At 43.1% G+C, this 16060-nt stretch overlaps 1 protein-coding gene across 5 annotated transcripts in view; it reads left to right on the forward strand.

Moving 5' to 3' along the window:
* The window catches only part of lnx2b (ligand of numb-protein X 2b), a 69006-nt gene that overhangs the window by 15791 nt on the left and 37155 nt on the right, over positions 1-16060 (forward strand). Inside the window, exon 1 of one of the 5 annotated variants that reach the window (XM_062044278.1) lies at positions 12638-12807. The exons of the other annotated variants lie outside the window; for them this stretch is intronic. The gene's annotated coding sequence lies outside the window, so the exon portion shown is untranslated. Of the gene's footprint in view, positions 1-12637; positions 12808-16060 lie in introns of those variants that run through there. 5 annotated transcript variants of the gene reach the window in all.

Consider the following 16060-nt stretch of genomic DNA (forward strand, 5'->3'; position numbering starts at 1 on the left):
TTCACTTGAAAGCGAAGCCAAATAATTAACACACAGTAGTATATCTCCAATAGAAAAAAAACCCAAACAACGCAATTGCCTTAATTCCTTTGCGTTGTAGTGCGCCCAAACAACACGTAACCATCAAAATTATTCAGCTGACCGAACTCAATATAGGTTAGACATGGGCTTATTTGGTATAGCCTAGGTAACGTAGACTAATTCGTTTAACATATCCAACCGTATGTGTACTTACTTTTTTTTTTTTTGTTAGCACTATGCAGGAATAAAATGGCATCTACAGTGCCAGGATTCAGGCGAGAGAGCCTGGCCTCTAAAATGCGCCCTGCTGCGCTGAAGGAGCGCTCACTTGCGGCACTTGTTGCTTGGACGCATAGGATTCTCTTGGCAAGGTGTTGTAGTCGTGGGAATGATTGTCCTTGTTTCCCCCAAAAGGAAAGTAGATTTTCCTCTGCTGATCCGTCAAGATGGAAGTTTGTAGAGGAATAATCTACTTCATCAACAAGCACATATCCTCCTCCCATTCTGTGAAGTCAATCCTTTTCTTTTTCGGTGATGCGCCATCAGCTCCAGCTCCAGAATAATTGACTGTTTCAAAGAGTGCTGCTCGTTTTTCGTATGTGGGTAACAACATTTAACTATGTATATATATTTCCGAATTGGTTCAACCGCCACCCGCCCGAATCTATTTAAAATAAAAAAATTTCGTCATGTCATCCGCCCGACCCGCGGATTATCCGCGGACTCCGCGGTTGTGTCCGCAAACCGCGCATCTCTAGTCCCTGGACACATGAGGACTTTGAATATGACCAATGTATGATCCTGTTACTACTTGGTATCGGATTGATACCCAAACGTTTGGTATTATCCAAAACTAATGTAAAGTATCAAAACAACAGATGAAAGTGATTATTACATTTTAACAGAAGTGTAGATAGAACATGTTAAAACAGAAAATAAGCAGATATTAAAAGTACATGAACAAGTAGATTAATAATCCATTTTTACAGCTTCCATCCGATCCATTTTCTACCGCTTGTCCCTTTTGGGGTGGCGGGGGGGTGCTGGAGCCTATCTCAGCTGCATTCGGGCGGAAGGCGGGGTACACCCAGCTTGTCCCTCATAATGTAGACAAAATAATAGGTAGATAAATGACACAATATGTTACTGCATACGTCAGCAGACTAATTAGGAGTCTTTGTTTGTTTACTTACTACTAAAAGACAAGTTGTCTAGTACGTTCACTATTTTATTTAAGGACTAAATTACAATAATAAACATATGTTTCATGTACCCTAAGATTTTGTGTTCAAATAAAGACAATAATGACATTTTTTGTGGTCCCCTTTATTTTGAAAAGTATTAAAGTATCGAAATACATTTTGGTACCGGTACCAAAATATTGGTATCGGGACAACCCTACTGTAAAGTATTATTGGCTTTTTTGTTTGTAATATTTTTTTTCTAATAATATTCACCTAAAAAATGATCCTACCTTTAATATTAGCCAAGCCAGTTGGGAATTAAAGGCCTACTGAAAGCCACTACTACCGACCACGCAGTCTGATAGTTTATATATCAATGATGAAATCTTAACATTGCAACACATGCCAATACGGCCGGGTTAACTTATAAAGTGACATTTTAAAATTCCCGGGAAATATCCGGCTGAAACATCGCGGTATGATGACGTATGCGCGTGACGAAGTCCGAGTAACGGAAGTTATGGTACCCCGTAGAATCCTATACAAAAAGCTCTGTTTTCATTTCATAATTCCACAGTATTCTGGACATCTTTTGCAATTTTTTTAATGAACAATGAAGGCTGCAAAGAAGACAGTTGTAGGTGGGATCAGTGTATTAGCAGCGGACTACAGCAACACAACCAGGAGGACTTTGTTGGAGCGCTAGCCGCCGACTTCACCTTGACTTCCTACGTCTCCGGGCCGCCAAACGCATCGGGTGAAGTCCTTCGTCCTTCTGCCGATCGCTGGTACGCAGGTGAGCACGGGTGTTGATGAGCAAATGAGGGCTGGCTGGCGTAGGTGGAGAGCTAATGTTTTTAGCATAGCTCTGTGCAGTCTGGTTGCTAAGTTAGCTTCAATGGCGTGGTTAGCACAGCATTGTTAACCTTCGCCAGCCTGGAAAGCATTAACCGTGTATTTACATGTCCACGGTTTAATAGTATTGTTGATTTTCTATCTATACTTCCCGTCAGGGGTTTATTTCTTTTGTTTCTATATGCAGTTAAAGCAAGATGCTATCACGTTAGCTCGTAGCTAAAGCATTTCGCCGATGTATTGTCGTGGAGATAAAAGGCACTGAATGTCCATTTTGCGTTCTCGACTCTCATTTTCAAGAGGATATAGTATCCGAGGTGGTTTAAAATACAAATCTGTGATCTACAATAGAAAAAGGAGAGTGTGGAATCCAATGAGCCAGCTTGTACCTAAGTTACGGTCAGAGCGAAAAAAGATACGTCCATCGCTGCCTCTCAAGTCCTTCACTGTAACGTTCCTCATTTACGAATCTTTCATCCTCGCTCAAATTAATGGGGTAATCATCACTTTCTCGGTCCGAATCTCTCTCGCTCCATTGTAAACAACGGGGAATTGTGAGGAATACTAGCTCCTGTGACGTCACGCTACTTCCGGTACAGGCAAGGCTTTTTTTTATCAGCGAGCAAAAGTTGCGAACTTTATCGTCGATTTTCTCTACTAAATCCTTTCAGCAAAAATATGGCAATATCGCGAAATGATCAAGTATGACACATAGAATGGATCTGCTATTCCCGTTTAAATTAAAAAAAATCATTTCAGTACGCCTTTAATTCGTAGTACACTCAATGGGTAGTTTAGGACAACACGAGCAGCTTTATTTGGAGCATCTTGCAGTTTGCTTTAGTTCATTTCTGTGGTATTTGACCAAATAACAACAATAATCTAAGAGTGACAAAACTAATGAGTCTACTCAAGTTTTCACGGGGCTATTTGGTATACATTTTTAGTGCTTAATTACCGCCATGCTTCTGCCCATTTTCAGTCAAATTTGAATAATTTGACAGTTAGAATTTAACATATTGTCAATATTGACAACGTCTAGTAACCTACTTAATGACACAACCTCCCACAGTCAAATTTAGCACAGGTGATTCATCTAAAATGTATTTATTTGGATCCTAACACCATACCTCTGCAATAATAATAATTCTATTTTCTTTGATACAATTTTCAATCACTTTTGTGTTATTAAGTTCCACAGAGTTTTGTGCGGAGGAGTATATAGTAGAATCATTAGCATATTGAACGATGGTGGAATTCTCAAAAACAAAAAGCAAAACATTTGTGAAAATAGAAAATAAAAGTGGCCTAAGGCAACTCCATCAGAATGACTTACATTAAGCATTACAGTAAATTCCCTAACGGTCAAATAGCTAATAGTGCAATCAGTAGTAGATTTGTGAAAACCATAACATTTTTCCAGTGATATTTCATGATCATATACATCAAATGCTGCACTCAACAGTTACAACAATCTTTGTATTTCAATATCTTGTAATCAGTCATCTGAGCCCAAGCTGTAGTTGAGGAGTGACCTTTTTTATACGGATGTTGGTAAAGAGAGTTGAATTCATTTGTACTGAAATACACACCGATTTATTTGTAGATAAGTCTTTCTATAATCTTACTCAAAATGGGTAAACACTTGGGGGCCTACATTTTTTTTTACTAGAAAATGGTTCTTTCTTATTTCTAAAAAGAGGCATGATTTTATTTATTTTCCAAGTAAGGCAAGGCAAGGCAAGGCAACTTTATTTGTATAGCGCTTTTCATACACAAGGCAGACTCAAAGTGCTTCACAGACAACAAAGTGAAATGAAAGAAAATAAAAGCAAAATTAAAATGCAGACAATAAAAATAAAAACAGTGCAGACGTTAAAAGTTAAAAGATTAAAAGATTTAGCTGAAAGCTAAGGTGAACATAAAAGTCTTCAGTCTAGTTTTAAAAGTAGTGAGAGTTGGGGAGAGTCTGACATCTTCAGGAAGTTTATTCCAGCTATGTGTTGCATAGTGACTGAATGATGATCTCCCTTGATTTGAGTTTACTCTTGGAACCGCTAACAGATTGGTCTCAGAAGATCTTAGTGATCTAGAGGGCGTATATAGTGGGAGCATATCAGTGATATACTTGGGCCCTAGACCATGTAGTGATTTATATGTGAGCAGGAGGATTTTGAAATCTATTCTCTGATGTACAGGGAGCCAATGTAAGGATTTAAGAATTGGTGTAATGTGCTCACATTTTTTGGTCTTTGTTAGAACTCTAGCAGCAGCGTTCTGAACAAGCTGTAGCTGCCTGACAGTTTTTTTGGGAAGACCTGCAAGGAGACCATTACAATAGTCTAGCCTACTGGTAATAAAGGCATGTACAAGTTTTTCTAAGTCTTGAGCTGACATGAGCCCTCTAAGTCTTTTTACATTTTTGAGGTGATAGTAGGCCGATTTTGTTACTGATTTGATGTGACTGTCGAAATGTAAATCAGAATCTAAAATAACCCCAAGATTTCTGGCTTTATTTGAGGTTTTCAGGGACAGTGATTGAAGGTGTTGGATGACTTTAAACCTTTCTTTTTTAGCACCAAAAACAATTATCTCAGTTTTATCTTCATTTAGTTGTAGGAAATTTTGGCACATCCAGTGTTTGACTTGCTCAATGCACTGGCACAGAAGATCTATGGGGCGATAGTCATTTGGTGATAGCGCTACATAGATTTGGGTGTCATCGGCATAGCAATGATGGTCAATGTTATTATTTTGCATGATTTGTTCTAGTGGGAGCATATAGATGTTAAATAAAGTCGGCCCCAAGATTGAACCTTGGGGGACTCCACACGTTACGTTGGTTGGTTCTGATACAAAGTCACCAATGGAAACAAAATAGTTCCTATCTTGTAGATATGACTTGAACCAGCTTAAAACTGTGCCTGAGATCCCCACCCAGTTTTCCAACCTGTCCAAAAGTATTGAGTGGTCGACAGTGTCAAATGCAGCACTGAGGTCCAAAAGCATTAATACTGAAGTTTTGCCAGAGTCTGTGTTTAGACGGATGTCATTTATAACTTTAAGAAGGGCCGTCTCTGTGCTATGAAGAGGTCGAAATCCTGACTGGAAGTTGTTGTGGCAGCCAGTAGAAGCCAAGAAGTGATTTAGTTGTTGGAGGACAACTTTCTCAATTATTTTACTTATGAATGGTAGATTTGAAATTGGTCTGTAGTTGTTGATAACAGAGGCATCTAGGCTCTGCTTTTTTAGAAGAGGTTTAATGACTGCAGTTTTGAAAGCCTTCGGGAAATTGCCCGATTTAATAGAATTATTAACTATTTGCAAGATGTCTGTTGATAGGCAGTCAAAAACATTCTTAAAGAAGTTGGTAGGTAAAACATCAAGGCAGCAGGTGGATGACTTTAGAGCTGTCACCGTTTCCACTAGAGTTTTAGAGTCTATGGCATTAAAGCTTGCCATCATTGCTGTGTTACTTTTGCCTAAATGGGGTGGTGATCCAACTTTTTTACTTGAGATATTGATGGTGCGTCTGATGCCTTCAATTTTATCAGTTAGAAGGAAAGATGCATTTTTCTCAACTTTAATTGATTTGGGACTTTGCCGATAATAACTGAAATCTACTGTTGGACGCGGAATATTGCAGAAATTACCACAAATTTGACTTAAACGCTGTCATTGTGAGGTGAAAGAACGTTAGTCTGTGTTTCCAGGCACCGCTTATTTGTCCCCGAAACACTCAGCTACTCCCTCCCGAACTAAACAATGTCGAAAGAGCTGCTTGAATCGGCGGCTAATTCTGCGAACAAGCTAAGGGACAACTCGCAACACAGGAGATCAACAAGACCAGGGATTGTAGTCTTAAACATCGTCATAAAGGGGACCGCAAAAATGGCATTATTGGCTTTATTTTAACAAAAAATCTTAGGGTACATTAAACAGATGTTTATTATTGCAATTTAGTCCTTAACCCTGAACAGATGTTTACCTTATCCCAATAAACATCTGTTCAGTTTTTTAACATAAAAGTGTTTGATTGTGAGGCATAAAAAGCCACAAAATGCAACAAGTCCATCAGACCCACAAACGCTGGCTGAGTAACAACAATATGAACGTTGCAGGGAAAATTTCTCTGCCAGTTTCTGCATCCCACAGGAATTCTTCTTTTGTGTTTCTGCACCTGCGGTTCCCACACAAGGTTGCAACATTGTTTGTCAACACTGTCTGCTCTCATTTTCTCGCACATTTGACCCTCTGATGTTCTGTGTACCTACACTCTGTCCTCCTCCTGTCTAGGCCTGCTGTGTGTGTGTGTGTGTGTGTGTGTGTGTGTGTGTGTGTGTGTGTGTGTGTGTGTGTGTGTGTGTGTGTGTGTGTGTGTGTGTGTGTGTGTGTGTGTGTGTGTGTGTGTGTGTGTGTGTGTGTGTGTGTGTGTGTGTGTGTGTGTGTGTGTGGTACACAGAACATCAATTTACACACTTCTATTAGCCCCCGGTCCAGTGGACTCAGACATCTTATATGTAATAGAAATGTGTAGGGGGGGTGTATGGTGTGTGTGGTCATTAAATTTGTATTCTGATATATGTTCTTCACAGAAAATGAGCCAAAGTCAGTGAGTGTCAGTTTGAAAAATGTATTAATTGTATCATTGATCTTTTAATAAAAAATGAAAACGGGTCCCACAGACCCGAACACCACACAAGGGTTAACCCTGTCATAGTGAACATACTAGACAACTTGTCTTTTAGTAGTAAGTAAACAAACAAAGACTCCTAATTAGTCTGCTGACGTATGCAGTAACATATTGTGTCATTTATCATTCTATTATTTTGTCAACATTATGAGGGACAAACTGTAAAAATTGATTATTAATCTACTTGTTCATTTACTGTTGATATCTGCTTATTTTCGGTTTTAACATGTTCTATCTACACTTCTGTTAAAATGTAATAATCACTTATTCTTCTGTTGTTTGATACTTCACATTAGTTTTGGATAATACCTCACATTTAGGTATCGATCCGATACCAAGTAGTTACAGGATCAGCCGACTGCGGATGGATGTTCGCTGCTAGTTAGCTAGCTATGTCTTAAAGCATCTCTTCCTGAGGGTGTTTCAGTGTTATAACTTCACCTTTATCGTCAGTTTTTAGGCCAAAATGCATCCGTTCTCCCTTTTCTGTCTACACCCTGTGTCTGATTGTAAGTACTCAGAGTGTGTGCGCTGCCGCACGTGCTCCTCTGCTCGTAAAACCAGCAATGTCACGACGTGACGACGCTCCGTCATGCCCGTTAAAAAAAAAATATATAAAAAATTGCAAACCGGTACTTTATAAACAGTATAGTACCGTTTTTGATTCATTATTACCGCTATACTATACTAGTACCGGTACAGCATACGACCCTATTGGAAACACACTGTTATGTTTTTGTAGCTATAAGCTAATGCTAGCGAGTGAGACACCGCATGGTTTTATCAGATTTTACGGGGTTCACCGTTACAATAGTGATGTCCATACCCCAAATATTTGCCAGCCATCTAAAGCAGGGGTCCCCAAACTACGGCCGGATCCGGCCCGCCAGCGTCCAAAATCAGGCCCGCAGGAAGTCCCAAGTATTAAGAAAATTAAAAAAAAAAAAAAAAAAAAAATATTTTTTTTCTGTCTTTTCTTATCCACTTTGTACCGCTTGCTACTCACGGTGTCTCCTAGCCGCTCAGGCAAATCATATTGTCTAAAAATGCATTTTCTCATCGATAACGTGACATCATCGCGCGCGCGGAAAGTGCGCTATATATATCTAATATGGCAACACTAAAATTGGCCCTAGTGTGTGAATGTGAGACCGGTCCCATAGATGTTGCCGGTGTCACAGAGCCCTGTTTCTTTCTCTTTGCCCTCTTAGCCTCATTGGGTTGGGCCAGGGTGGTTTCTGACTTGAGCAGCCCGCTGCGGAGTGCCTGCTGCCACTGAAGGCGGTCCTGGGCTGCATCTTCCCAGCTGTCGGGGCTGATGTCAAAAGACTTGAGGTCTTGTTTGCAGACGTCTTTGTAACGCAGCTGGGGACGGCCAATCTGCCTCTTGCCAGTTGTGAGTTCAGCATAGAGGATGTCCTTTGGGATTCGCCCATCGTCCATCCGCCGGACATGGCCCAGCCAGCGGAGACGTCGCTGCCTCAGTAGGGAGCACATGCTGTGCTCTTTCCAGGACTGATTGGTTTGTGATCCTGTCCCTCCAGGTGATGCCCAGTAGACGCCTAAGGCAGCGAAGATGGAAGATGTTTAGCCACCGCTCTTGGCGGGAGTATAGGGTCCAGGTTTCACTACCGTACAGTAGAGTGCTGGTGACACAGGCTCTGTACACCTGCACCTTAGTGTAGATAGTGAGCTTGCGGTTTTCCCATACTCTCGCTGTAAGCTTCCCAAAAGTTGAGGCAGCTTTTCCGATGCGGCCACTGAGTTCGGCATCGAGTGACAGGTTGTTGGTGATGGTGGAACCGAGGTAGGTGAAGGTGTTTACGACTTCCAGGGTGTAGTTGTTGATGGTGATAGAGGGGGGTGGTTCAGTTCCCTGTCCCATCGTCTTGGTTTTGCTCAGACTGATGGTCAGGCTGAAGTCCTGACATGCTTTGGTGAACTGGTCCATTAGGGTTTGCAGATTTTCCTGGGAGTGTGCTACCACTGCTGCGTCGTCAGCAAACAGCATGTCCCGGATGACGAGTGGCCTGACCTTTGTTTTGGCTTTCAGACGGGCATGGTTGAACAGTTTACCGTCTGTCCTTGTGTGAAGGTAGACTCCTTCAGTTGCTGTACCAAATGCTTGGCGCAGGAGGAGGGAAAAGAAGATCCCAAACAGGGTGGGCGCCAGCACGCATCCCTGCTTGACACCACAGCAGATTTTGAAGGGGTCTGATGTGGACCCATCGAACTGGATGGTGCCATGCGTGTCGGTGTGGAAGGACTGGAGGATGCAAAGAAGTTTGGGGGGACAGCCTATTCGTTCAACCAGCTGAAAGAGGCCACTCCTGCTCACAAGGTCGAAAGCTTTCGTAAGGTCAATAAATGCCATGTAGAGTGGTTTTCTCTGCTCTCTGCACTTCTCCTGCAGCTGTCTCAGAGAGAAAATCATGTCAGTAGTACACCTTCCTGCTCTGAACCCTGCCTGAGATTCTGGGTATATTTTCTCAGCGAGAACCTGGAGTCTATTCAGTGCAACTCTGGCAAAGAGTTTGCCGGTAGTGCTGAGTAGAGAGATACCACGGTAGTTGTTACAATCACTCCTGTCTCCCTTATTCTTGTACAGGGTTATGATGGTAGCATCCCTCATGTCCTGTGGGACAGCACCTTCACTCCAGCACAGACAGAGGAGCTTGTGAAGTTGGTCAAGGAGAGCAGGCTTTCCACACTTGAGGATTTCAGATGCGATTCCGTCACTGCCGGGTGATTTACCGCATGCTAGGCTGTCAATCGCTTTGCTTAGCTCCTCAGTTGTTGGTTCCATGCCCAGTTCTTCCATTACAGGTTGACACTCAACATGGCGGAGGGCTGCATCGGAGACAGTGTTGTCGCTGGCGTAGAGTTCGGAGTAGTGTTCTACCCAGCGCTCGAGTTGTTTAGAGCGGTCAGTGATGATTTCTCCCAGTGCCGATTTCAGCGGAGCAGTTGTGTGGTGTAATGGTCCAAGCGCCTTTTTGATACCGTCGTACATGCCTTTGATGTTACCGGAGTCAGCGGCTGATTGGATGTTGCTGCAAAGCTGTAGCCAATAGCTGTTAGCACAGCGACGGGAGGCATTCTGCAGTTTCTTCCTTGATGCCCTGAGAGCATGTAGGGTATTGTCACTCGACGTGCATTTGTAGTTGGTAAGGGCGACACGCTTTTCTTCCAGTATCGGTGCCAATACAGATGCGTTGGCTTCGAACCAGTCATTGGACCTTCGCAATCTTTTGCCAAAAACCGTTAGGGCCGTGGTGTGGATGGTGTCTCGTAAGCCTTCCCAGTACTGCTGGGCAGAGCTGCACTGGGGTAGTTGGTGGAGGGATTCCTCTAAGGCACGGTTGAAGGAAGCAGTTTTAGTTGGATCGGCTGCTTTGCTGCAATCCACACGGGGGGGTCCTTTAGGTTTGGCTCTGTAGATAATTTTTGTCTGCAGTTTGACTTTACAGCAGACGAGGGAGTGATCGGTGTCACAGTCTGCACTGTGAAAGGTACGGGTTTGGAGGACACTTCTGAGGTCAGAGCGCCGTGTTATGATCAGGTCCAACTAGTGCCAGTTGGACCTGATGTCTGGTGTCTCCAGGAGACTTTGTGGCGGGGTTTGGACTGAAAGTATGAGTTAGTGATGCAGAGATTGTGAAATGTGCAGAACTCAAGGAGACGCTGCCCATTCTCGTTCATTCTACCAATGCCATGGTAACCCAAGCAAGATGGCCAGGTGTTATGATCTGAGCCAACTCTTGCCTTAAAGTCACCAAGCAAGTAGAGCTGATCTTGTTTGGGGATGTTTCTCACAGTCGCCTCAAGCTCGTCATAGAATTTGTCCTTTATTTCGTGGGAGGAGCTAAGTGTTGGTGCATACACACTCACCAGGTGGACAGGTCCCATGGTGGTGTTAAGGCAGAGGGTTAAAATTCTCTCTGATCCGCCTGTAGGTAGTACTATTGCTCCTAGTAGAGTGCTCTTGATTGCAAAGCCAACTCCGTATTCTCTGGTTTCACCCGGAGGCTTTCCCTGCCAGAAGAAGGTGTAATCTCTTTCTGTCAGTGAGCCTGATGAGAGGAGTCGGGTTTCCTGAAGGGTAGAGATGTCTATTCGTCGCTTCAGGAGTTCGTTGTTAATGACTGCCGTCTTGCGGGCGTCGCTTATATCGAGCAGGTTGTCAGTTAGTCCGGGGGTCATGGTTCGGACGTTCCAGCATCCCAGACGGAGTGCTGGAGTCTTTGTTTTATTTGTTTTGCTTGGTGCAAGGTTTACAGCCCATTTGTCAGGAAGAGTCCCTTAGCTTCATGCACCCAATGAAGCAGGCAGGCTGTGGCGGAACAGCACCTAATTGGCTGGGGGCTGCCCAGCTTGAGGCGGGCGGTAGCTGTCCAGTAAGATGAAACATCTCTCCCACCGACGGGGGTAGCCCCTGGCGCCCATCCCTACGCCAAACAAGAAAGGGCTTATAACCGGTAACTGCTGACCTCCCGTGTTGTGCCTTCACTGCACAGTGGAGCTGGAGTTTCCTCTCCAGGGCACAAGAGGCCTGGGAAAGGTGTATGGAGATCCTGTGTTGCCCAAGCAACAGGGCCCCCCTCTCTGCCTTGCTGACGTTGTCCAAAGGAATGGAAAACCAATACATTTGGCGTCAGTTCGGCTGCAGGACATGCCAGAACAGTGCTTCACACACTGAACTACCTAACGGAGACCAGGCCGGGTTTTCTGTTGGGGTTTGCTCCCTTAGCCTTTTCCATTCCAGAGGATACCCACAAGGCAGTGGAAGGGGGGTGGGTGGTTCTATTTAACCCATAGATGGGGCAGTGGTTGGCGGACGCCAGGGCGTGTCCACACACCGGTGGGCCTGCACGCCTCGCCTCTGGGGCCCACTGCTGCTCCGAGATCCCCTACAGTTTAGCCTGCGTCCGCAAAGACGCAGTTACCGTGCGTGGCCACGAGGAGGCACCACGGGAGTCTTGGTGGTGGAGAGGCTTTGTACCAGCAGGAGGAGGCTTACGCACTCGGCTCCTCTTTTCACCCACCCAGGGGCTAGCTGGCGGCGATAGCTGTAAGCTGAGAGTAGCAAGCAGGGGCAGCATGCACTAACTACAAGCACTTCTGCCACAAATCTAACGCACTGACGCATCACACGCACCCTGTGCGCGAGCACTCACACACATAATATATATATATCTATATATCTAATATACATATATATATATATACAGCCCGGCCCCCGGCCAAATTGTTTTAACCCAATGCGGCCTCCGAGTCAAAAAGTTTGGGGACCCCTGATGTAAAGCGTAACAATTAGCCGAGAGCTGGGGTTCACTTACTGTATCCCGAGGTACTCCTGTTTATTTTTTTTAAGCTGTGTGAAAGAAAGCTGAGCACATGCATTGATTTGCTGGCACCTTGACAGACCTTTTATTAAAAATCAACTTTGAGGATTGTAATTGTTTTTACAGCTGGATGACTTCACAAGTTGAAGTGAAGCCATCGTCTCCAAGAGTGCCATTTTTTACGTTATTGGAGTTCAGTCACGCAAAATATTGTTATTTAAAATCATGTTATGTCCTAATATGTGGATCACGGCCAGGTTTCTGTCGTGTGTGTGCGTGCCAGGATCCGTGAACACTATCCATTACCGGCGCGTATCACTTTTTCAAAGTAAAAACAAAAAGGAGAAGGCCAGTGTGGTCAGAGCCATTGTGTGCGTGTACGAGTCAGATGTTTTGTGTTTGCATTCAGTCAATCGGCGTACTTCACTTGTAAAAGTGCAACATCAGCACAGTCCCACGCACACATGACTTACGGCCACTGACAAGAGGAACACTTTTCTCCACTCTGCCTAGTTACGCCAAATCACCGCTGCATTCCTTACAGCACACACGTATTCTGGCACACTATCGCACACACACACACATGCACGCCCAGACATTATCCTGACGGCGTGCAGAAGAGGCAGGGCTCTGGTTTCATTCAGGCTGGAGGCAGCTGCTAGGTTAGAGTCTCGTGTTTGCACGCTCCGCGTCGGAGATATCGTCTCTGGTGAGTACGTACAATGCGACTGAATAAAGGCAGCTTGTTTTCCAAATTGTTGTCCTAGAGAGAGGCGACCTAAGCTACGAGTTGTTGTGCCACTTGTGCAAGTCTAAACATATAAACAATGAGCAGTGTTTGACTTAAAACTCCTTTTTGTTGTGCTGACATTTACAGAAACTTTATCAGTACGTGTGCTCTTAACGTAGTACTATAGTTGCATTTTTATTTTCCGTTTCATGGTCATTCCACTCGCGGTACACCGTACGGAGGTATTGGGAAACGTGGCCACTACAAAGGAAAATATTTACGTGTGAACACGTACACATGACTTGAGGGATTCGTTTGACACTTATCCAGCAGAACATTTGGGAGGTAACTGACCCAAAGGACACAGTCACTACGTTTTCATGCACTAAGTTAGTCGGATTTCTCAAATAGTTTGGTTTTCTGTATTTTCTAGCCTATCATGTGAAGTCCCAGTGGCCATACACACTCTCAAATGCAACTATTGCTCATACGCCGTGCTTCCCGTACACTTAGTTCCTTTGAGCGCGGATAAATGTGTTGCTAGGTTAGAGTCTCGTGTTTGCAACCTCCACGTTGGAGTTATCGTCTCTGGTGAGTACGTACAATGCGATTGAATAAAGGCAGCTTGTTTTCCAAATTGTTGTCCTAGAGAGAGGCGATCTAAGTTACGCGTTGTTGTGCCATTTGTGCAAGTCTGAACATATAAACAATGAGCAGTGTTCGACCTAAAACTCCTTTTTGTTGCGCTGACATTTACAGAAACTTTATCAGTACGTGTGCTCTTAATCTAGTACTATAGTTGCGTGTTTATTTTCCGTTCCATGGTCATTCCACTCGCGGTACACCGTACGGAGATATTGGGATACGTGAAAATATTTACGTTGTTCTGTGAAGACGTACACATGTCTTGAGGGATTTTTTTTTACAGTTATCCAGAAGAACATTTGGGAGACCATCAGTAACTGATGTTAGACCCAAAGGACACAGTCACTACTTTTTCATGCACTAAATAAGTCGGATTTCTCAAATAATTTGGTTTTCTGCATTTTCTAGCCTATCATGTGAAGTCCCTGTGGCCATACACACTCTCGAATGCAACTATTGCTCATACGCCGTGCTTCCCGTACACTTAGTTCCTTTGAGCACGGATAAATGTGTTGCTAGGTTAGAGTCTCGTGTTTTCACGCTCCGCGTCGGAGATATCATCTCAGGTGAGTACGTACAATACGACTGAATAAGAGGCAGCTTGTTTTCCAAATTGTTGTCCTAGAGAGAGGCGACCTAAGCTACGAGTTGTTGTGCCATTTGTGCAAGTCTGAACATATAAACAATGAGCAGTGTTTGACTTAAAACTCCTTTTTGTTGCGCTGACATTTACAGAAACTTTATCAGTATGTGTGCTCTTAACCTAGTACTATTGTTGCATGTTTATTTTCCGTTCCATGGTCATTCTACTCACGGTACACCGTACGGAGGTATTGGGATACGTGGCCACTACAAAGGAAAATATTTACATTGTTCTGTGAAGACGTACACATGTCTTGAGGGATTTATTTTGACACTTATCCAGCAGAACATTTGGGAGACCATCGGTAACTGACCCAAAGGACACAGTCACTACGTTTTCATGAACTAAGTTAGTCGGATTTCTCAAATAATTTGGTTTTCTGTATTTTCTAGCCTATCATGTGAGTGGCCATGCACACTCTCGAATGCAACTATTGCTCATACACTTCTTCCCGTACGCCGAGGGACGCTTAGTTCCTTTAAACGCGGATAAATGTGTTGCTTTTCCGGTTGACCTATCATGTCACACCAAAACAACATACCTTTACCGCTAAAGCCCGGTTCTTTTTGTGCATGATGTCCGCTGTAATATTGGCACAGATGACAAATAATAAGTCTCTAATGGCTATGCTGATGTTAAATAGCAGACTGTATCAAGAAATGATCTTAGATTGCGCTACGATCATGACACTTCGACCATCTCAGAGATGCTGGGTTGGAGGACTAGGGTCCGAAGCAAAGACTGGTAGGAGGGACTCAAGAGTTGTTTTGAAGAAATGTTTGGACGGAGAATGAAAATAAAACTTTGGAATGTCTCGAAGTTTATTCAACAAGCTCTGTGGATTGATGGAAGGACTTTTAAGTTGTAAGTCCTCTTTATTCCAATTGTTGCCTTTGTTTTTATTGAACGGGATCTGGTTCTGAGTTGAGACTGGAATTGTCTGTCCCCTTCGGCGGGACACTACTGTTCGAAAAACACCATCAGATTAAGGTGTTTCCATGGGTTGTAGGATGCTTATTTAGAGCCAAACTATTTGAGAAACCAGACTAATTTAGTGCAAGGACACGTACTGACTGATGCTTGAAAACAGAACGGCCTTTCCCGAACTGCCAGAGGAATAGAACTCTCCAACACGTTTTGCTAGAATGAATGATAAAAGAGGTCTCGCCCAGGGGTTTTTCAAAGTGTGCCACTGTTGGGTCAAAATTGACTATTTAAAAATATGTCATCGTTTGTCGTCAAAGCTTATGATGACTCTCATGACAATAATGATGATATCAGTACATGTCTTTCAACTGATGCTAATATGACATGTTTGACATATGTCATGCATGATAAAAAAAGGTTGTAGTGCAGAGAGGAATATAAAGAAGATGTTACTAAGATGAGCGCGATCACTGGTATGTAATCAATCATTGGTATGTAGGGGTGTAACGGTACACAAAAATTTCGGTTCGGTACGTACCTCGGTTTAGAGGTCACAGTTCGGTTCATTTTCGGTACAGTAAGAAAACAACAAAATATAAATTTTTTGGTTATTTATTTACCAAATTTGTAAACAATGGCATAACATACATATACACACAGGGTCCTTTGCCAGGGTTAATGTGGTCAACATATATAAAATAAAAACTAAATAAGATAAAGCTCAGAATGGTTTCTTAACAAAACTTTTCTACGTATAAAGTGCTTTTTTTGATTGATTGATTGATTGAGACTTTTATTAGTAGATTGCACAGTACAGTACATATTCCGTACAATTGACCACTAAATGGTAACACCCAAATAAGTTTTTCAACTTGTTTAAGTCGGGGTCCACGTTAATCAACATTAAACTGCCTCAAGTTGTTGCTCAGATTAAATAAAATGACAAAACGTTTGTTCTACATATAAAAAGTGCAACATTAAACAGTTTCAAGTCAACTCAGCCTCAGATTAACTTTT

This window comes from Entelurus aequoreus, linkage group LG04 (assembly GCF_033978785.1).
Source record: "Entelurus aequoreus isolate RoL-2023_Sb linkage group LG04, RoL_Eaeq_v1.1, whole genome shotgun sequence".
Lineage (NCBI taxonomy): Eukaryota > Metazoa > Chordata > Actinopteri > Syngnathiformes > Syngnathidae > Entelurus > Entelurus aequoreus.